Source organism: Dermacentor variabilis, unplaced genomic scaffold (genome assembly GCF_050947875.1).
Source record: "Dermacentor variabilis isolate Ectoservices unplaced genomic scaffold, ASM5094787v1 scaffold_182, whole genome shotgun sequence".
Taxonomy (NCBI): domain Eukaryota; kingdom Metazoa; phylum Arthropoda; class Arachnida; order Ixodida; family Ixodidae; genus Dermacentor; species Dermacentor variabilis.
In genome coordinates, this window is record NW_027460349.1 from 65,451 (window position 1) to 89,003 (window position 23,553).

Genomic DNA, 23,553 nt, shown 5'->3' on the forward strand with positions numbered 1-23,553 from the left:
AGCACCATTTGCATGCATATCGTGTGGTTTTGCAGAAAACTGCGTCCGCGTCTACCAAAAGATGCATGTGCATGCTTAAAACGCGTTTTGGCACAAATCCATGTCCGGGTGCTAAAAAGCGCAGCATCGGCATGCTTTTCACGTCGTTTGGTAGAAATCCACGTGCGCGTTCTGCCAAAAGCACCATTTGCATGCATATCGTGCGGTTTTGCAGAAAACTGCGTCCGTGTCTACCAAAAGATGCATGTGCATGCTTAAAACGCGTTTTGGCACACATCCATGTGCGGGTGCTAAGAAGAGCAGCATCGGCATGCTTTTCACGTCGTTTGGTAGAAATCAACGTGCGCGTTCTGCCAAAAGCACCATTTGCATGCATATCGTGTGGTTTTGCAGAAAACTGCGTCCGCGTCTACCAAAAGATGCATGTGCATGCTTAAAACGCGTTTTGGCACAAATCCATGTGCGGGTGCTAAAAAGAGCAGCATCGGCATGCTTTTCACGTCGTTTGGTAGAAATCCACGCGCGCGTTCTGCCAAAAGCACCATTTGCATGCATATCGTGCACTGTAAAAAATTTCCGTAATTTTACGGTCAAACCTGCCGTAAAAATTACGTAGACCGTTCAGTTTCATGAAAAACGGCGGAATTCTCCGTAAAAAAACGGACGTGAGCTCTGTTTTTGAAATACGGAGAACCGTCCGTAATTTCATGTGGAGGGCAACTGAGCATGTTAAGAGCGAAAAATCAACACGCAACGAATATAAAGAAAAGACACCGCCCACGTTTACCAGCAGTTACCTAATATCACCATAGGTAACGCTGCTTGAACATTATTCATAGGCGAATCGTAGTACGCACGCACAAACGGAAGAGGTTTCAGCGGTGGCGCTGCTTACCACCCTTCATCGCTTCTACACGACGGGTTGCATTTCTCCGCCTCAACAGTACAGAGTGGACAGCGGCTGGAAATGGCGGTGTGCGGTGGTGGTATACCTGTTGCATTTGGGATTTCACTGAGAGAATAAGAAGGAATCGACGATGGACTTCTACGCAAGTAAGTGATTTAAGTGTCCTTTTTTGTTGTTGGTGCACGTCGCGCGTGCGAAATGCACCGCGATGGCCGGTGACGGGCTGAACTGTGTTGTGTGAGCATGCCCTGTCAATGCCCTGTAACGACAGTCCCGCTTGGCCATGAGGATTGATAAAGCCGCGGCATTGCGAGTCTGTGATAAATGGTGTAGCGTTTGTTGTGCTGATTTCATATAGAGTACATTGAGGCGCGTAGGCAACATCAGCGACGATGTCGTCTGTAGCAGTTCGTTATCGGCTGTATGTGGCAGCTGGTTTACTGACGTTGGCATTCCAGTTTTGCAATGTGTTGTGATGTGTTCTTGGCATTCCAAAATAAAGTGAAGTTACTGTTCCCCTTAGCAATCTCTCACGGCGCGGTGTAGCACTATGTTAGCCGTATTCGGCGACGCATTGCATCACAGCGAAATTCTATTTTTCCTTAAGCTTAGGACGCAGTGTGCTTGGCGTGCATAATCGCTCTGTTCATATCCGTAATTGAAAGGCTGCTTGTGTATGAAGACCTCATAGAGCATGTTGCATGCGATGCCCCTACATCACAATGAATGGACGGTGTAGCGTGCTTGCTGCCGTAACCTCGTGCGATCTGCAGTGTTACGTAACACTGGTGTAACACGGTGCCTTGGAACACTTTGGGATCGAGCCCGAGCAATCGTGCGCGATCGCACTTGAAAGTGTCCGCGTGATACCCATTAAGGGTCGCTGGAGAAGAAATTGATTATTTTGCTAGCTGGCAATCGGCACCAGATGTTTCGCGAATTTTTGTTTTTGTTTTGTTTTTACTTCAGACAGCTACCAGGCTGACTATCAGCGTTCTGACGCAATACGTCAGCATTTAACGTAATCTGGGAGTGGATTGCCACGTAAATTTTGCCCATCTGCGGCTTAATTGTAAAGCAAGTGCATGTGATAAGTAATTTTTAACGTAACCTTGACACAGAATAGCGGTGCCAAAAAGTGTGTAATGGACATCCAAAGTTACAAATGTTCCAAACTGGTATAAAAAATCAAAAGATGTGTCAACACTGATGTTAAAGGCTGGTTCTAATACTGACTGTCTCTAGTTGCATAGACTAATTTTCAGCATATAGGCATCAATACAATAATTATTCTAAAATACATGTTGTGAGTTATGTAGAGCAAAATGTCTGCTGTTTTGCTGAATAGAAGGTGCTTCATGAAGTCTTTTTTTAAATGAGTTGAACGATACAATTGAAGACACCAAACGATACCACAGCAATCGGTAATTCGGTGACAAGCTTATGTGCAAGAGTATTTGTAAATGAAAATGTTTTTGCTTTACTGTGGACGACCGGTCTGAAAATACCTGATATTATTTGCTTCAATTGCAGCTATTGCACCAGTGAAGGATGTCTGTGTGCCGGTTTGTGCTCAGTTTCTCAGCCAGCGGGCCTGAGAAAGTGTGCCACAGCAGTCTGTCTAGTGGTGCTCTTTGTTCTGGAAAGCTGTGCCATTCTATTGTATATCTGTCTTGCATATGCAGTCTTAATAGACAGTGACTGCAAATGTTGGTGGAATGACGAGGCCTATGCAAGCAGAGTAATTTTTGCAGATGCATTCAAAGGATAATTGATGATTTGTTTTCCTGTGGCAACAAATTGGTTCAGTATGAGCACGTCGACTTGAAAGGGATATTGTTTCATACCTGACTTGGTTGCACATATGAGTGGTGTTTAAAAAACACTTATAGTGCCAGAGTTAAAGATTTGAGGCAACAGATAAAACACGCACCAATAAAATAACTGGTTTTCTAGTGTTGGCTTAATGAGTATGCAACAACACTGCACACTGATTGTTAGCACTGTCATGCATGGGCTCCATGGTAACTAAGATTAGCCACGAATAAGCTCACTGTGAGCTAGTGTTGAGCTAACTATAACAGGTGAGTATGCGATGATGTAATTAAGTGCAACATTGGAAGGCAACGTAACAATGTAAAATTATAGCCTGAGCTCGCAGCTGCGTTGCGTGGTCAGGCGACCAAAAGATATGAATATTTAAAAGGGAACGAACAGTGCTACTGCCAGTATGAAGTGACAGCGTTGTACACAGCAACATATTCCCTTTGTCCTGTCTGTAGCCCTGTTCGGTTCCCTTCTAAACATGCACCAAGCAGCCCAATTCAGAATGCTCCGGCAGGTTAAGTGATGACACGCTAGCATAGTGGGAGCTATTCTGAAAGTTATGTCTGCTATGAAAATGTGTCATGAAGATACTTCACTGCTAAAAATTTGGTGTACAACTGCACAAAGCAGCATCAATAGCTATGTTGCTCCCCCATGTTGTGTCAAGGGTCTGTGCATGTTTTGTAAGATAATCCTTGAGTCGTCGGCCGGTTTGTCCTACATAATTGCGGCTGCAGGACAGTGGGATATTGTAAACAGCACCAACCGTAGTACCTATGAACTCCAGCACATACTTTTTGATGTAAACTTCACGTGTTGCCCTGGTCCGGTTAACATTTTGTACGTGCCCAGATTGCTTGGCACTGAAAATAAAAAGGTAGTTTCAACTCTCTGAACAATTTGCTTGAATTGATGGTTGCCTTTCTGTACAGATTGCATAACAGTCATAGGCCTTGGCTTACTCGAAGTTGTCTGACCTAAGACGTCAGCTACGTTCAACTCCATTAAATGCTTCTTGGCAATGCATGCTAAAAGGCAGTGCGAACGCACTGTTAAAAGCAAACATTGTACTTGGTTATGGAAGCTCCCCTCCACGTCGGGGTGGTACCAAGTGTTAAATGTGATCTCCGGTGTTCCTGTAGCAACAACATGCTTCAGTGTTCAGGTGCACCAATAGAAAAGTTAAAAACACCTTTGAGTGCAGGGAATAGCTCCAGCTCGATGCTCACCACAGAAAATCTTCAGGCCCAGATAGTGGAGCTTGCCTTTCAGTAGTAGTTTTGCTTACTTGAACATGCGTGGCACTTTGTAGGAGACATTAAATAGTTGCTCAACCACTTTAATTGTGACTTTTCACTGCCGAGAACACTGTCAGCTAGTCGTAAAACACTAGCTGCTGTAAGAACCAGCGTAGTAAAGGTATTCTGCTTCATTGGAAACTTTCTACCCTATATGACGTGAAGTAAGGCTACTAAATGGGTTGAGTTATTTGTTTTCTGTCTTCTCTAAAGTGCTAGATGAGCTCATGGAAAGGGGAAAACTACATTTCAATAGATGAAGTGCCAACAGAGACAGCACAGTCAGAAAGAACAAAGACAGGACAAGGTGCTACTTGCAACTGTTTATTGAGGTCAAAAGCATTGAATATATAGCCATGGGGAGAGGGGGAAGAAAAAAAAAAGAAGCACTGATTATGTGAATGCGCATGTGCAAAAATATGGAAGATGTATATGAAGGGAATCATAAGATTAACCAAAATCTAAAACTTATCTAAAAACATGCGTTCATTTCTGTAAATAGTCGGAGACTGGGTATCGACACAGGCGTCCCCTCTTTTCTTAGTCTGGTTGGCCTCCAAAAGTTCACGTGCCACAGTGTCATTGCTTTTAAACATGATTGTTGTATTAGGAAGCCTTGCTTCACGTACTTGCTTATTCTCATTCTCACATGCCTTGCAATGAAGCAGCAAGTTTGAGCCATAACCATTTTTGAGTGAAAGCTTGTGCTCCTGCAGGCGTTCATTAATACATTGGCCAGTTTGTCTGGTTTACTCCTTCCCACACTTCAGCGGTATGCAGTATACGACCCCTTCTCCGTACTTCACAAAAGGGTTTGTGTGTTTACTAGAACACTCTACTTTCTTAGTCATCATATCCAATCAGACGGCACAAAATAGCAAGTTTTTGGGGCTCGGAAGAAACCACAGGAATTTTGTATTTCACGATGACATGTTTAAGATTATGTGCTGCTTTGTGAGAATACGGTATCACCACTGCTTTAGCTTTCTTTTCCAATGTTTGACCTTCTTCACTGCTTCAGTTTCTTTCTTTTTGCACTTTTTTCAACAACGCCTCCGAAACTTTGCTCAAAACCAAACAAGGAAAGCCAGCTTTCTTCAACTTCAAAATCTGTTCGTCAAAGGTTTTGTGTGCCTTATGACAGCACAATTCTTTAAGGGTAAATTCAAGGCACATAGTGGCAATCGCACGTTTAACAGTCTTGGAGTGCATAGACTTATATTGCAACAATTAATTGCAGGGTCGGTATACCGACCTCGTGCCCGCAAGGATTTCTGCCGTATCCAGTGGCGATACCATATTCTCACGAAGTGGCGCGTAATCTTAAACACATCGCCGCAAAATATAAAATTCCTGTGGTTTTTGCTGCGCCCCGAAAGCTTGCTACTTTGTGCCGCCTGATTGGATCTCATGACTCTAAAAGTAGAGTGTTCTATTAAACATACAAATCCTTTTGTGAAGTGTGAAGAAGCGGTCGTATACCGTGGAAGTGTGGGAAAGAGTGTATCGGACAAACTGGCTGATGTATCAGCGAACACCTGTGGGAGCACAAGCTTCCGCTGAAAAATAGTTATGGCTCAAACTTGCCACTTCATTGCAAGGCCTGCAGGAATGAGAATAAGCAAGTATGTGAAGCAAGGCTTCAGGATACAACGATCGTGCTTAAAAGCAAATACACTGTGGCACGTGAGCTGTTGGAGGCCAACCAGATTAAGAATAGAGGGGATGCCTGTGTCAGCATGCCTGTGTCTGAATATTTACACAAATGAATGCATGTTTTTAGATAAATTTTAATTTTGGCTAATCTTATGATTCCCTTCATCTTCTGTGTTCTGGCGCGTGCGCCTTCACACAAGCAATGCTTCTGTTTTTTTCTTCCCCTTCTCCCCATGGCTATATATTCAGCTGCTTTTGACCTCAATAAACAGTTGCAAGTAGCACCTTGTGCTGTCTTTGTTCTTTCTTACTGTGTTGTCTCTGTTGGCGCTTCATCTTCTGAAAGCTCTTCACCAAGTAGCCCCCACAACGTGTTCTACTGGAAAACTACAACTAGACAGTGATCTTCCATTTCTTGACCTCATTGTTTTCTTTGGTGAGTGTCATGTGCACTGCATCTATGCCCCGTCTTTTAAGGAGGGAATTCTGCCTTTCGCATCAGCGCACTGTTCGGCTGTGAAGCTCTGTCACAGAAGCACGAAATAGCATCCTCAACAAGTCGAGGAGAACTTCTATACCCAGGTCTAACATTGGCCTACAGTGGTGTGACCACTGTTAGATCACGTTCAGAAGGTCAGCCATAGTCTCAAAATCTGGGTTCAAAAAGGTGAATCAGACCAGGCCTTGGCGCAAAGTGTAGCAAGAGGCACATGCAGCAGTTCAACTGTGTGGTTGTTTACAACATCCCGCTGTCCTGCAGCTGCAACTAGGCAGGACAAATAGGCCTAATATTTGTGTGTGTGTGTGTTTGTGTGTTTGTGTGTTTGTGTGTGTGTGTCTGTGTGTGTGTGTGCGTGTGTGTGTGTGTGTGTGTGTGTGTGTGTGTGTGTGTGTGTGTGTGTGTGTGTGTGTGTGTGTGTGTGTGTGTGTGCAATTAACCAAAAGTCTTAGCCTGCGCTCGTGTTGTTTGGCCTTCTCCCATCTTTTCGTGTTGTCCCCAAGTAATCAGTCGGTGTCACATTCTTATAGAATTTGCAGTTATGAGATTCATGCTTTGGAACATGATCAGAAGCTACCAAATGGATGACATAATCCATCTACATGTGTTAGTGTAGATAAATGTGTCTGTGCAGTAGGGGTAGGGCATCATATGTGCTTGTTTAGCACTTATGTATGCACTTTTGTTTCCAGAGCTTGTGACACAGTGATTCAAACTATGTCTGTGAAAACAGTGCTGCACGTTGCAAGGAAATGTTACAACACTTGTAGGTGAAGCTCGGTGTTGTGAGAGGTTATAGAAACTTGCTTTTTGCAAGTTTCTAGAGCATTCTTTAAAGATGCTTCTTTAACTCCCGCGTGCATCGTGTTCATGACTCGCTATAAAACTGTCAACAAGTATGTCCTTTATGCCATCCGTTTCTAAAGATTACATGAATATAATTAACCCTCTGAGGGTCGATCTTTTTCGCCATATTTGACCGCCCAGGGTCGATTTTTTTTATTGCAGATTCCAATTCTTAGGGACTTATTTCGAAAAAAAATTACCGTAATTTTTCTAGGTTGTCCGTAAAGCCACAAAAAAATTATTTTGCGTTGGTATATATGGTACTCGTTATTCATGAATAACAATAATAAAAAAGGAAATAAACCTATAAGAGTAAAAAATTTGTTACATTGTTATAGTTCAAGGCTTTGAAAATGTGCACACGAGAATACTTTGCAAGACTCAAATGTTCCTGCTCTTACACTAATATGTACTATTATGAGCAATATCTAAGGGAAAACAGGAACGCATAGAAAACACCCTCAGACCCAGCTATATGGGTGATACGCAGCGGCCACCGTTGGAAACAAAGTGGAAAGGGGGACGCTGTTCTAACAACTGTTCGCACTCCCGCCATGTGTCTGCAAAGTGCGGAATTTCACATCGCCAGCAGACAGTGATAACACTGTTCGATATTGCATCACTGGTAACCTTTTGCGTCGAATCATTACAAAAGATAGCACTGTTCCGGACTTCGATATTGATTTATGGTAAATCTTCTAAACCGGGAAAAAATTGTCTTTAAGGGTAAGTTCAAAATAAGTTTATTGGCGCTTGCCGAATATTAAAAAGATATTGAAGCAAATGAAATAAGGCAATAGCGTTATCGCAGCTTATCCTCGTCCTTTGCTTTGTTCGTTGGTGGCCTAATAACGCGTCATGCCACCGTCGACTTAACGATGGCCTCTATTCTTTGAGGCAAAGATGCGTAGAGAGCCTCGATGAGTGCGGTATCACGCTGAAGGCGGGCTTCCACTCATGTTCTATTGCTTCCCATAGTTGGTCGGAGTTCGCCAATTCTAGTGAGCTCTTCGAAAGATTCACTTTCATACGGCCCCAAACGTGCTCTATAATGTTCATGTCGGCACCCTTCGCACACCACTGAAGTTACATTACCCCTCGCTCTTCCAAAAGGCGCGCCACGTCCTTCGATGTGTGAACGGGAGACAAGTCCTGTTGGAAAAAATAACACCCATCCAGGTGCAGCCTGTTCAACACATAGGGGATCATCTGGTGCTCGAGCAGAGTGCAATACGCAGCACTGGTGAACCTCCCATCAATTCTCACCAGTGGGCCTACGCCTGCGTGGGAAATCGCCCCCCCAGACGTTCACAGACACGCGTCCACTGGCGGCCACCTCCTGGATATTCTGTGGACTAAAGCGTGTGTTTGCGGTCCACCACACTCTCTTTCGTTGGTCCCAGCGGCTCGAGAACGTGGACTCATCAGAGAAAACTACATACTTCTACCCACTCTCACTCCAGCTGCGGTGTTCAGTAGCGAACCTCAGGCGAGCCGCTTTGTTGGCTGCGGTGAGCAGAGGTTTCTGTGCGGCGATGCGGCTTTGCAGTCCTGCTTCTCTAAGCCTTCGTCGTACCGTGCTGTCGCTCAAGTTGTTCAAGCCAAGAGCACCTCGAATGTCTTTTGCACTTTGAAATGGCTTGTCGCTGACGGCAGCCACGATGCAAAGGTCTTGGTCGTTCGTTGTTGATCGAGGTGGTGTGCGGTGCGGCGCATCATTTATGCGTCCTTCGTCTCGGTAAGCCTGGATAATCCGGTTGACCGTTTTCAATGGGCGGCTTGTCACGAGAGCAATATTGCGCTGCGTATAACCTCTTTTAGACATTTCTATTATATCTTCCCGCTCTTTAAGAGGCACTCGAGGCATCTTGAGGCTGCAAATTCAGAGTTGACTGCTCTGCGTGGGCCACTGCAGTGTGCGACGTGAATTTTTTCTGAACGAACTTCGTGCAACAGTCGCACGAGAGACAGTTTGTCAATGTTCTTTTTTTTAAATTTCTCTTTATTCTATTCCTCTGTCGTCATTGGTTTGAGCGTCGCCGCTGTTCGAGGTGCCACTGACAACCGAGTGCGTCGATTCAAATAAAGAATCGGTTCGAAATACAGGGCAAACTTTTTCTCGGAGTACTATCAAGCGGTTGCACGAACAAAAAAAGAGAATGAAAGAAAAGAAAGTGAATCGGTGTAAGTCACTGGTGACGATCACCGTCTTATCGGCTGTCGGACGATCCATGACGTAAGCTGCTCCTTTGTAGAAATGCCAGCGTGGTGGGAGTGCCAACAGTTAGTGGAAGAGCACTCCCCTTTCCCCCTTCGTTTTTCACAGCGCCATCCGCATATCGCTCAGAGTCTGTTTCAAGGCTGTTTGCCACGCGTTCCTGTGTTCCCTTTCATATTGCTTATGATAGTACATCCATAGTGTAATCGAACTGTGTAGGTGCATGCACTCAAGAAAACTGTGCGGTTGTGTGCCCATCAAAAAAGCAAAACGTGTGACAAACTTCCACTAATCTTCATCTTATCGCCAACCAGATGCAATTAGTTTTCGCGAGTCTCAAAAAAAAAAAAAAAAAGGAGCAACAGAAGTGCATGCACGGCAGCATCCTTCCTATGCGCACCCCTGCGAGCACTAAATGAGCGAGAAACAAGCAGTAGCCTTTTGAGCGATTAGTAACGAGATAGCCATCAGTTTTGCAAGCGCAAGAAGCCGAAACTGCCTACGAAAACAAAACCCAAACAGCCACCCGCCCACGCGCACGCCAATGCGCAAGCGGTAGTACATAGACGCGCAGGAGCGAACTAGCGCTAAAACAAACCATGCAACGAAAACTGAGAGAGCGAGGCGTGCAAAAGAAATTCCCTGTATTTCCACATAATGGCAGCACATGACAGAAAAGAAAAGGTTAGAAAATTGTCGCGCTTTTTAAACCTACAGACACTGCCGTAAATATACGTCATTGACCCTTGAAGGGTTAAGGAGTCATGCTCCTTGAAACAATTTCCCGTAACAACATTGCAAAATACCACCTGAGGGTCTCGCATCTCTTACATCTGCTGTTTTGCACATCATAATTTAATAAAACTGCATTTAGTAGCTGCACAGCACAGGCCCCATTTTGTTTTATCACACTTCTTTGTCTTTTCTCCCCCTGCCCCAGGTCTTATTTCAACAACTGCAGGCCATAATAAAATTGCTTCAACATTGTTGACAGATTCCAATATTTTTTTCCAACCATTCTCTCATGTTATCTAAAGAAAATTAACTTGATTAGCCTGACATGAAGATGAATTCGAAATAATTTATTGTACTTGCTTGGTAGCACTGAACTGTTTCGTTAATCAATATAATACTTACAATTCACCTTTGTATTGCTGGGTACCGGTAGAGATATGGTTAGTTATTCACCAAAAAGGATCCCGAATTTTCCACCTTCTTAGTGTAGGTTAGACACTCACTTGTTGCACTTCACAAAGAGCAACTTGTGGTTGCTAGGAAATAAAGGTTTACTGAGAATTTTCATGCATCCAATTTGATTCTGTGTACTAGCATGTTTGTATTAGCATGTATTTCGTAGAGTTGAGGCTCCATAAAAGTACATTCTGTCATTCAATGTCTGTGACATGGTCAAGCAGGTTGACCATATCTAATTAGAACTTCCTATGTTCTGGGGCACTTGTTTACAACTTAAATTATGTGGTTTGGTGCTGTCAGTGTAAGCCTAATGTCGTTTTTTGTTCTCCCAGGAAGGACGCAAGCATTGGAAGGAGCCATTTGACTTGCCGCCACACTAATATTGTATTTGGTAATGTCTATTACAGATCTTATTTCGCGTAGTATGTGTATAATTGTGTACAATGTGTTCAAAACTTCAGTAGGTGGGCTGTTCGACAACAGGTGTTTACAAATTAATAATTATAAAAGATGTTCAAGGTCATTAGTTATACAATTGCTGCTCACTGCTGAATTTTTTTCCAAATTAAATGATGAGCCATCCAGCAAGTGCGGCTCTCCTGGCTAATTATACAAACTTTCAAATACGGTTAATTTTTTATCACAAGTGTAGCAGTCGGGGACAACTGTTCACAGCGACAATTTCATAATATTTACTTACATGCAAAAATGAGTCAAAGGTCAGGTGTACTTATGAAGTTTTGTGAAACAAGTTCATCATCATATTGCTTACTTCATTGAAAAGTTTGTCGCGGAATTCTCACTTCTATGAACAGATCAACAGTTGTTGAACGATGGTCGTCTCTATAGCCAATGTTTGGGCCAGAGGCTTGTCTTCAGAGCACTAACAAGAGACTTTGCCATGCAGCTTGAGCTGATCAGTATGAAGAGATTACATAGGATACCAACACAAAGCATTAGTGGGCCTCTTCGATTATCAGTCCTTGACAGTCCTGGACTGCTTAGCACTGCTGTCCCGCATTCGATTTTCTCAATCGGCTTCGGAAGCCCCATCCACCAGTCCGAGAGCAGCCAGTATCGCATTCATTTTACCAGAAGTCACAGACTCTGCGGACTCTCAGAGCTGTCAGCAGATATTTGTTCAGACATATGCAAGTAGCTACCAGACAGCGGCTGTCTTAAAAAGATGCATGCGGGCTTGACGCTATGTTTTAAAAGAGGCTGTGTGTTTATGTGCACTTTGCGCGTTCCAGACAGCAAATATCATGCACTCAGCTATCGCTTCTGTTAAATCGATGCTTTGTGTGCCATAATGCGAGGTTTTCATGAGTGGTCTAATTGCTGCAACCTTAGTCCTTGTGTTTTTTAAGGCAAAACACAGTGATCAGGCGCAAATGCTTGCTTTTCTTGATGTGTTTCGTGACATCTGTCATGCTCATTGCTATATGCATAGTAAACAGGTAGATTTCGCTGTTCGGATGAGTGAAACTGATGGACGAGGAAACATATCATATTGCATGTAGATATTTAATGCTGGTAGCTGGCGTGGCATACAGGGTGTTTCACGTAACTTGAGCCAAACATTGAAGATATGCAAATGCCACGTAACTGGACAGAACCAAGGTAATGTTGTTTGCCCTCGCTTCGACATACTCATTTTTTTTTCATTTTGCCAGATTAAATCATTAGTATTCGGTAATTAATCAACTTCCCAAATATTATGATTAATACATGCTACATAAAAGTGTTTTTCCTAGCGTGAAAGAAGCCTGCAAATACACACTAAATTGTTGCGTGACTGTCCATTCGCAGCACTTTTTGTGTATTCGCGAGCTTCTTTCTCGAAAAAACACTTCTACGCAGCATGTCTCAAACAACAAAAAGCTGTATGGGGAGCTTTTCATGTTGCTCTACAATTTTCTCATGGACACTTCTAATCTAATTATAATATTTGAAAAGTTGATGAATTAACGAAGATGAAATATTTATTGTGGTGGAATGAAAAAATATCTAAGTATCTCCAAGTGACGGCAAACAACATTACCTTGGTTCTGTCGAGCTACGTCACATTTGCATATTTTTATTGTTTGGCTCAAGTTACGTGGGACAACCTGTATAATCAGAGCTTCACAGATTGCTGTTGACATGTGTGCTGATTCCTTCTGTTACCCAAATTCGGAATTTTGCTTTTGGATGTGCAGGATTAGTGGACAGTGTAGACGCGCTCTGTCCTAGACACACGTCAGGCCTTTAGTAGACGGTTTCACGAGCTTTGAGGATATCGGCCTGTGCTTTGTGGGTGAACAGTGATGTGGCACAACCGTGTTTTTGCTTATTTTTGTGTGGCAATGACGCTTAAATTTTACAGGAAATGAATGAGCTGGCTTAAATACAGCGGTTAAGGGGCCCGAAGAGCAAGAGCACGATGTAAACTTGCTCAGGCTGCGATTCCATTATGCAAGCATTATGGTTGTGTCGGCGACATGGCCTCTGAGACTGCACCATTTTGATGACCACGCTACTGAATTTGCTGGGTAGGGCGCTATCTACAAGTAGCTAAAAGCACGAGGTCACGGGATTGAATCCCGTCCACGGTGGCCGCATATCAATGGGGGCAAAATATGAAAACACCCATGTACTTAGATCTAGGTGCACGTTAATGAACCCCAGGTGGTCGAAATTTCCGGAGTCCTCAACTACGGCTTGCCTCGTAATCAGAAAGTGGATTTGGCACGTAAAACCCCATAATTTAAGCAGCTAATAGCAGACAACAGCAGCCAGGAGAGCGACTTCCAATCACGGTGCTTTCAAACAAAACCTTGGACAGTCCCAGGCTGCGGGATCACATGACTGAGATGCGCCCTTCTGTCAATGCAAGCCAGACGAGAAGCCGCAGGTGGTTTGCGGACAGTCTGGGACTGCATAATCGAAGGGGCACAGTGCTCTCACATACATTATGTCCACTGCGGGACGAAGGCCTTTCCTAGTAATCTGTAAATATATATGGCTTGCGCCAACTGACTCCATCCTATGCTTGCATATTTACAAATTTCGTCATGGTGCCTAGTTCTTTACCGTCCTCAACAGCGTGTTTCTTTAAATTTATCATGCATATCATTTTTTGTCGTTCTGTTGCTTGTTGAGCAAGCCTTCATTCTCAAGCTCCATTTTTATCATGTCAGGTTTCAGTCTCTTAGGTTAGTTTTAGCACAATGCAATGATGGTACTTTTATGTGACTTAAGTCTTCTAAACAATTTATAGTCTTTAAATTTTCTTCTACTCATCCAGGACTCCTGTGACTAATTGCCTTAAGTAACATACTTCATTGCCTTCTTGCCCTAGAAAATGTAACTGGTGCCTTCTTGCAGGCCTTTAAAAAAGTGGCAACATGTGTACTGCCGACAGTAGGGCATGTTCAGATAAATTCAACTGGACATGCCTGGCGATCACTTTTAATTTTGATTTAAAAATTTATTTTGCTGCCCGAGCCTGGCAACAATGAAATTAACCTTAGTTTTCCAAGAAAAAAAAAAGGTGTCTCTGCAAAAAGCAATATAGAATTACCTGTTTAGTTAGAAGCATTCTCCCTGTATTTTACCGAATCTGCATTTTGGATAGATCCGCAGGAAATAATGTTGTCGCTGCGGCTTTAAAAATATTTTGTACCAGACTGCAGGCCAATAGCATTAATTCCAACTAATTACCACAGAGTATCCCCACTACGGTATAAAGAAGAAAAATTTTGGAAAAAAACATTGCATAAATTGACCAAAGTTTTTTTTCTTTGCATTTACTAACAGCACGGAATTTGGCCATCCTGTTGCCATGAGTCATAGAAATTTGAGCAAATAGCTCTGTCCTCATTGGCTCTCAAAATCTACGGGAAGTGCTCATGTTTAGGCATGTTAATGAATTACTCTACTTTAAAATTTTTTAGGAGAGGCTTTATTCATTTCAGAAATTTCCCGAATTAAGCACATTCACATGAAGCAATGCAATCTGAAAAAATATGTTGCATTATTTGTTTCGTTATGGAATTGCAAGTCAAGAAATGGACAGAATAAACAGTACTGCCTGCCAGAGCCATGTATGGGGTCCAGGCATAATTGCAGGCTTCTTTACAAAAAGGGCAAATTTTTCAGTGAACACAGTGCAATATTATAACTTTTTATGAAGATGGGAAGGGTATGTTGATGCATTCACAACCGTAACTTTCAATTTTCACTGCTTGAATAAAAAGAATATTCCACATTGATACTTCTTCCGTGACACAAACCATATCCGAAAGGGGCTGACGGCTGTTGTGACACAGTTGTGGTGCAAGCATGGTTTTTTTGTATTGTTGCTATTCTACCAGCCTGTCAGCTGGACAATATCTTTGGCTTGCTTGTTCTGGGTCGGAAGTAAACAACATGCATGGTTTGCGCTTGTTTCAAGAGTGCTTCATTGTTTTGGGAAACAGTAAAATCTGCAAGGTTGTTTAATGGAGCAATAGAGCAGTGAAAGTTGAAAGCTATGGTCTGCAGTATGTGGCCATGGCAGCTCTACCTAAATATGGGAGAAGTAATCTCCGAATGTCATAATGTGCACGTGACATCTTTGGCTGTTCCAGGCAAACCACCAATTGACTTGGGTCCTTTCTATCTGAAGCTTTTTATGCTATAAGGCTACGAATGAATATATACCAACATGGATGAGTCTGAACCATTTCTTTTGACAAGAGCACTTGTAGTGACAGTTGTGAATAGGAAATCATTGTTTATCTGAGTAACAATAGTGATGATGATAGTAAATAATTGAACAGCCTTAATTGATTGGTGTTTCTTTCTTTTCAGGCAAAGCCGAAGGCCTCTGCAAGCAGCCAGTCATTCCAAGTCTCAACCAATCCTTCCTCTAGTCAGCCAATTTCTAGTGTCTATGCGGAAAGGACTTGCGCAAGAGTGGACACGGGACACTAAAAAGGCGACAAAGACAGGCGTAAACTTCCAACCGGTGTTCATTACAAAAAGGTATGTATATGTACTCTTGCACACTTGATCATAATCTGTTACAATCGTGCAAGTCAACATGGCCATCACAAATAAACGAGCGCACCAAGGCCTAAGGCGGCTTCCTGCATACAGACCCCAGATATTCAAATTCTTTAACAGTCAGTGCTATAGGGATGGCTTGCTAACACAGTTGCATTCTGCAATAGCCGCTGCCTCAATGATGAGTCTAGTGTTTTCTTTCACACTGCTTGCTATTATTTCTGTTTTTTCAAACAGTCGATTACATTTGCATTGGGAGCAATGGATTCCAAGGAAACCTTCTTTCCCTTTTTGTACTCTCCGATTATGTTCCTGTAGTCTCAAGTTTAGGGAACTTCCCATTTGTCCCACGTAACGCTGCCCGCAGGAAAGAGGTATGCTATACACTATTCCTCTTGAGCATTTGATGAAACCCTTTCTCTGCACAATGTTGCATGATTTTGATTGTCTGCTGACAGGGCTGGTTTTGGCACATAACTTAGATAGCTTGCGGGGTGCGGAAGAAATGACCAAGACTGCAGTCCTTTGGCCTATTTTCTTTAGTTGCACCTATGTGATACTGTTCGCAGGAATCTAGCAGTCATCCCATACATTCACGCTATCTTGCATAAACTAAAGAAAATAGGCCAAAGGGCGGAAGTTTCGGTCATTTTTCCCGCACCCAACAAGTTATCTCAGTTATGTGCCAAAACCAGCCCTGTCAGCAGAGAATCAATTTCATGCAACATTGCTCACAGAAAAGGTTTCGTCGAAATGCTCAGGGGGAGTAGTGAATAGCACACCTCTTTTCTGTGGGCAGCGTTACGTGGGACAAACGGGAAGGTGCCTAAATATGAGACTACACGAACATAATACAAAAGTACAAAAGTGAGAGAGGGTTTCCTTGGAATCCAAAACTCCCCATGCAAATGTCATGCACTCTGAAAAAACAGAAATCATAGCAAGCAACGCGCAAGAAAGCACTAGGCCCATCATTGAGGGGGCAGATAACGCATAAGGCAACTGCATTAGCAAATTATCCCTAGCGTTGACATTAAAAAATTTGCATACCTGGGGTCTGTATGTGGGAGGCCGCCTTAGGCCTTGGGGCGGCCTTAGTGCGCTCTTGTAACTGATTATGATCAAGTGCACAAGGGTATATATACATGCCTTTTCATAATAAACACCAATTGGAAGTTCGCACCTGTTCTTGTCACCTCTTTAGAGTCCCGCGTTCACTCTTGTGCTGGTCACTTCAGCATGGAATACAAACTAGCCCGGTCTCACCCTGCTTTTTTCAGTAAAGCAGAATAAACACAGGTTTTTTCAGATTCAAGTGGCTTGTTGTTTCTCGAACACAAATCTGTATGTATGCTGTGTACATGTTGGAGGCAGAACCCAAGTGCAACATGACAACACTGACACGAAGAATAAGCGGTGTAGAAAACAATGACACTAGGAGGAAACATGCAAACACAGCACGTTCTGTGTGGTGTATTTCCTGTGTGCTATGATTTCTGCCCCATTTCCAGCTATATCTTAAATGATGTTGCAAGTTATCCATGTTGTAATGTACGACTTGGGTGGTTCATTGCCCAAAAGAACTTATTCCAATGAACGAAACAATTTGGCTCGAGAACACGAGCATTCAAGTCCCCATTTCTTCATTACCAAAGTACGGTCATGTACTATAATCACAACTACGGGGCTCAATTTACAGCATTTCCGTTTTACGGAACTCGCCGTTTTTCTTATTTGCAAAATACGGTCAATTCTGTAATCACAACTACGGAGCTCACCGTTTTCCATTTAACGGAAATAATTTTTACGGCCTGTCCGTTCTACGGAAACACCATTTTCCATTTAACGGAAATCATTTTTACGGCCTGTCCGTTCTACGGAAACACCATTTTCCATTTAACGGAAATAATTTTTACGGCCTGTCCGTTTTACGGAAACACCGTTTTTCATTTAACGGAAAAGTGTCCGGCAACGTTTTACCTGCAACTTTGACCGTAAACTGAAGAAATTTTTTTTACAGTGTGTGGTTTTGCAGAAAACTGCGTCCGCGTCTACCAAAAGATGCATGTGCATGCTTAAAACGCGTTTTGGCACAAATCCATGTGCGGGTGCTAAAAAGAGCAGCATCGGCATGCTTTTCACGTCGTTTGGTAGAAATCCACGTGCGCGTTCTGCCAAAAGCACCATTTGCATGCATATCGTGCGGTTTTGCAGAAAACTGCGTCCGCGTCTACCAAAAGATGCATGTGCATGCTTAAAACGCGTTGTGGCACAAATCCATGTGCGGGTGCTAAAAAGAGCAGCATCGGCATGCTTTTCACGTCGTTTGGTAGAAATCCACGTGCGCGTTCTGCCAAAAGCACCATTTGCATGCATATCGTGTGGTTTTGCAGAAAACTGCGTCCGCGTCTACCAAAAGATGCATGTGCATGCTTAAAACGCGTTTTGGCACAAATTCATGTGCGGGTGCTAAAAAGAGCAGCATCGGCATGCTTTTCACGTCGTTTCGTAGAAATCCACGTGCGCGTTCTGCCAAAAGCACCATTTGCATGCATATCGTGTGGTTTTGCAGAAAACTGCGTCCGCGTCTACCAAAAGATGCATGTGCATGCTTAAAACGCGTTTTGGCACAAATCCATGTGGGGGTGCTAAAAAGAGCAGCATCGGCATGCTTTTCACGTCGTTTCGTAGAAATCCACCCGCGCGTTCTGCCAAAAGCACCATTTGCATGCGTATCGTGTGGTTTTGCAGAAAACTGCGTCCGCGTCTACCAAAAGATGCATGTGCATGCTTAAAACGCGTTTTGGCGCAAATCCATGTGCGGGTGCTAAAAAGAGCAGCATCGGCATGCTTTTCACGTCGTTTGGTAGAAATCCACGTGCGCGTTCTGCCAAAAGCACCATTTGCATGCATTATAGAAGGATCGACATTTGGGCGAGTTGGTACTGGTTCAACATCTTGAAGGGGCAGCGCGAAAAAACGACGACAGAAGGCAGGAACACACAGGACAGCGCTGAACTCACAACTAACTTTATTCGAAGGCATACATACACTTAAGTACACAACCCATAGCCACGTGCTCTCCCATCCATGGCGTCATATCAGTGCGCAGGCAAAAAACAAAAAAAAAACAAAAAAAAAACAAAAAACAACAAAAAAAAACAAAAAACACGCGAAACTATTTAATCTAATACTACGTTATGGAGCTGCTTAAAAATTCAAATTCACTATCATGCAAATTTATCGATGGCATGCTTACACAGCGCGACCCTTTTTTTCTGATATAGAAGGCCTCAATAATCTCCCTCGTAATCTGATTTTTGTGCGTGAAAAGTATTGTGGTGTCTTTATATATTGGAGTGCACGCATGCTCAGAGCAATGCCGCGCGACATGTGAGTAGGGTAATGCCTACTCGCATGTCGCGCGGCATTGCTCTGAGCATGCGTGCACTCCAATATATAAAGACACCACAATACTTTTCACGCACAAAAATCAGATTACGAGGGAGATTATTGAGGCCTTCTATATCAGAAAAAAAGGGTCGCGCTGTGTAAGCATGCCATCGATAAATTTGCATGATAGTGAATTTGAATTTTTAAGCAGCTCCATAACGTAGTATTAGATTAAATAGTTTCGCGTGTTTTTTTTGTTTTTTTTTTGTTTTTTGCCTGCGCACTGATATGACGCCATGGATGGGAGAGCACGTGGCTATGGGTTGTGTACTTAAGTGTATGTATGCCTTCGAATAAAGTTAGTTGTGAGTTCAGCGCTGTCCTGTGTGTTCCTGCCTTCTGTCGTCGTTTTTTCGCGCTGCCCCTTCAAGATGTTGATTTGCATGCATATCGTGTGGTTTTGCAGAAAACTGCGTCCGCGTCTACCAAAAGATGCATGTGCATGCTTAAAACGCGTTTTGGCACAAATCCATGTGCGGGTGCTAAAAAGAGCAGCATCGGCATGCTTTTCACGTCGTTTGGTAGAAATCCACGTGCGCGTTCTGCCAAAAGCACCATTTGCATGCATATCGTGTGGTTTTGCAGAAAACTGCGTCCGCGTCTACCAAAAGATGCATGTGCATGCTTAAAACGCGTTTTGGCACAAATCCATGTGCGGGTGCTAAAAAGAGCAGCATCGGCATGCTTTTCACGTCGTTAGGTAGAAATCCACGTGCGCGTTCTGCCAAAAGCACCATTTGCATGCATATCGTGTGGTTTTGCAGAAAACTGCGTCCGCGTCTACCAAAAGCGGCATCTGCATGCTTAAAACGCGTTTTGGCACAAATCCATGTGCGGGTGCTAATAAGAGCAGCATCGGCATGCTTTTCACGTCGTTTGGTAGAAATCCACGTGCGCGTTCTGCCAAAAGCACCATTTGCATGCATATCGTGTGGTTTTGCAGAAAACTGCGTCCGCGTCTACCAAAAGATGCATGTGCATGCTTAAAACGCGTTTTGGCACAAATTCATGTGCGGGTGCTAAAAAGAGCAGCATCGGCATGCTTTTCACGTCGTTTCGTAGAAATCCACGTGCGCGTTCTGCCAAAAGCACCATTTGCATGCATATCGTGTGGTTTTGCAGAAAACTGCGTCCGCGTCTACCAAAAGATGCATGTGCATGCTTAAAACGCGTTTTGGCACAAATCCATGTGGGGGTGCTAAAAAGAGCAGCATCGGCATGCTTTTCACGTCGTTTCGTAGAAATCCACCCGCGCGTTCTGCCAAAAGCACCATTTGCATGCATATCGTGTGGTTTTGCAGAAAACTGCGTCCGCGTCTACCAAAAGATGCAAGTGCATGCTTAAAACGCGTTTTGGCACAAATTCATGTGCGGGTGCTAAAAAGAGCAGCATCGGCATGCTTTTCACGTCGTTTCGTAGAAATCCACGTGCGCGTTCTGCCAAAAGCACCATTTGCATGCATATCGTGTGGTTTTGCAGAAAACTGCGTCCGCGTCTACCAAAAGATGCATGTGCATGCTTAAAACGCGTTTTGGCACAAATCCATGTGGGGGTGCTAAAAAGAGCAGCATCGGCATGCTTTTCACGTCGTTTCGTAGAAATCCACCCGCGCGTTCTGCCAAAAGCACCATTTGCATGCATATCGTGTGGTTTTGCAGAAAACTGCGTCCGCGTCTACCAAAAGATGCATGTGCATGCTTAAAACGCGTTTTGGCACAAATCCATGTGCGGGTGCTAAAAAGAGCAGCATCGGCATGCTTTTCACGTCGTTTGGTAGAAATCCACGTGCGCGTTCTGCCAAAAGCACCATTTGCATGCATTATAGAAGGATCGACATTTGGGCGAGTTGGTACTGGTTCAACATCTTGAAGGGGCAGCGCGAAAAAACGACGACAGAAGGCAGGAACACACAGGACAGCGCTGAACTCACAACTAACTTTATTCGAAGGCATACATACACTTAAGTACACAACCCATAGCCACGTGCTCTCCCATCCATGTTGTCATATCAGTGCGCAGGCAAAAAACAAAAAAAAAAACAAAAAAAAAACAAAAAACAACAAAAAAAACAAAAAAACACGCGAAACTATTTAATCTAATACTACGTTATGGAGCTGCTTAAAAATTCAAATTCACTATCATGCAAATTTATCGATGGCATGCTTACACAGCGCGACCCTTTTTTTCTGATATAGAAGGCCTCAATAATCTCCCTCGTAATCTGATTTTTGTGCGTGAAAAGTATTGTGGTGTCTTTATATATTGGAGTGCACGCATGCTCAGAGCAATGCCGCGCGACATGCGAGTAGGGTAATGCCTACTCGCATGTCGCGCGGCATTGCTCTGAGCATGCGTGCACTCCAATATATAAAGACACCACAATACTTTTCACGCACAAAAATCAGATTACGAGGGAGATTATTGAGGCCTTCTATATCAGAAAAAAAGGGTCGCGCTGTGTAAGCATGCCATCGATAAATTTGCATGATAGTGAATTTGAATTTTTAAGCAGCTCCATAACGTAGTATTAGATTAAATAGTTTCGCGTGTTTTTTTGTTTTTTTTTTGTTTTTTGCCTGCGCACTGATATGACGCCATGGATGGGAGAGCACGTGGCTATGGGTTGTGTACTTAAGTGTATGTATGCCTTCGAATAAAGTTAGTTGTGAGTTCAGCGCTGTCCTGTGTGTTCCTGCCTTCTGTCGTCGTTTTTTCGCGCTGCCCCTTCAAGATGTTGATTTGCATGCATATCGTGTGGTTTTGCAGAAAACTGCGTCCGCGTCTACCAAAAGATGCATGTGCATGCTTAAAACGCGTTTTGGCACAAATCCATGTGCGGGTGCTAAAAAGAGCAGCATCGGCATGCTTTTCACGTCGTTTGGTAGAAATCCACGTGCGCGTTCTGCCAAAAGCACCATTTGCATGCATATCGTGTGGTTTTGCAGAAAACTGCGTCCGCGTCTACCAAAAGATGCATGTGCATGCTTAAAACGCGTTTTGGCACAAATCCATGTGCGGGTGCTAAAAAGAGCAGCATCGGCATGCTTTTCACGTCGTTAGGTAGAAATCCACGTGCGCGTTCTGCCAAAAGCACCATTTGCATGCATATCGTGTGGTTTTGCAGAAAACTGCGTCCGCGTCTACCAAAAGCGGCATCTGCATGCTTAAAACGCGTTTTGGCACAAATCCATGTGCGGGTGCTAATAAGAGCAGCATCGGCATGCTTTTCACGTCGTTTGGTAGAAATCCACGTGCGCGTTCTGCCAAAAGCACCATTTGCATGCATATCGTGTGGTTTTGCAGAAAACTGCGTCCGCGTCTACCAAAAGATGCATGTGCATGCTTAAAACGCGTTTTGGCACAAATTCATGTGCGGGTGCTAAAAAGAGCAGCATCGGCATGCTTTTCACGTCGTTTCGTAGAAATCCACGTGCGCGTTCTGCCAAAAGCACCATTTGCATGCATATCGTGTGGTTTTGCAGAAAACTGCGTCCGCGTCTACCAAAAGATGCATGTGCATGCTTAAAACGCGTTTTGGCACAAATCCATGTGGGGGTGCTAAAAAGAGCAGCATGGGCATGCTTTTCACGTCGTTTCGTAGAAATCCACCCGCGCGTTCTGCCAAAAGCACCATTTGCATGCATATCGTGTGGTTTTGCAGAAAACTGCGTCCGCGTCTACCAAAAGATGCAAGTGCATGCTTAAAACGCGTTTTGGCACAAATCCATGTGCGGGTGCTAAAAAGAGCAGCATCGGCATGCTTTTCACGTCGTTTGGTAGAAATCCACGTTTCGCGTTCTGCCAAAAGCACCATTTGCATGCATATCGTGTGGTTTTGCAGAAAACTGCGTCCGCGTCTACCAAAAGATGCATGTGCATGCTTAAAACGCGCTTTGGCACAAATCCATGTGCGGGTGCTAAAAAGAGCAGCATCGACATGCTTTTCACGTCGTTTGGTAGAAATCTACGTGCGCGTTCGGCCAAAAGCACCATTTGCATGCATATCGTGTGGTTTTGCAGAAAACTGCGTCCGCGTCTACCAAAAGATGCATGTGCATGCTTAAAACGCGTTTTGGCACAAATCCATGTGCGGGTGCTAAAAAGAGCAGCATCGGCATGCCTTTCACGTCGTTTGGTAGAAATCCACGTGCGCGTTCTGCCAAAAGCACCATTTGCATGCATATCGTGTGGTGTTGCAGAAAACTGCGTCCGCGTCTACCAAAAGATGCATGTGCATGCTTAAAACGCCTTTTGGCACAAATCCATGTGCGGGTGCTAAAAAGAGCAGCATCGGCATGCTTTTCACGTCGTTTGGTAGAAATCCACGTGCGCGTTCTGCCAAAAGCACCATTTGCATGCATATCGTGTGGTTTTGCAGAAAACTGCGTCCGCGTCTACCAAAAGATGCATGTGCATGCTTAAAATGCGTTTTGGCACAAATCCATGTGCGGGTGCTAAAAAGAGCAGCATCGGCATGCTTTTCACGTCGTTTGGTAGAAATCCACGTGCGCGTTCTGCCAAAAGCACCATTTGCATGCATATCGTGTGATTTTGCAGAAAACTGCGTCCGCGTCTACCAAAAGATGCATGTGCATGCTTAAAACGCGTTTTGGCACAAATCCA

At 43.8% G+C, this 23,553-nt stretch overlaps 1 long non-coding RNA gene across 1 annotated transcript; it reads left to right on the plus strand.

The window, feature by feature from the left end:
• The first annotated feature begins 737 nt into the window (after positions 1-737).
• Positions 738-16,612, plus strand: LOC142568467 (uncharacterized). The gene is made up of 3 exons (XR_012825433.1): positions 738-1,053; positions 10,778-10,836; positions 15,282-16,612. It is a non-coding gene; the product is annotated as an uncharacterized LOC142568467 (long non-coding RNA).
• The last annotated feature ends 6,941 nt before the right edge of the window (positions 16,613-23,553 follow it).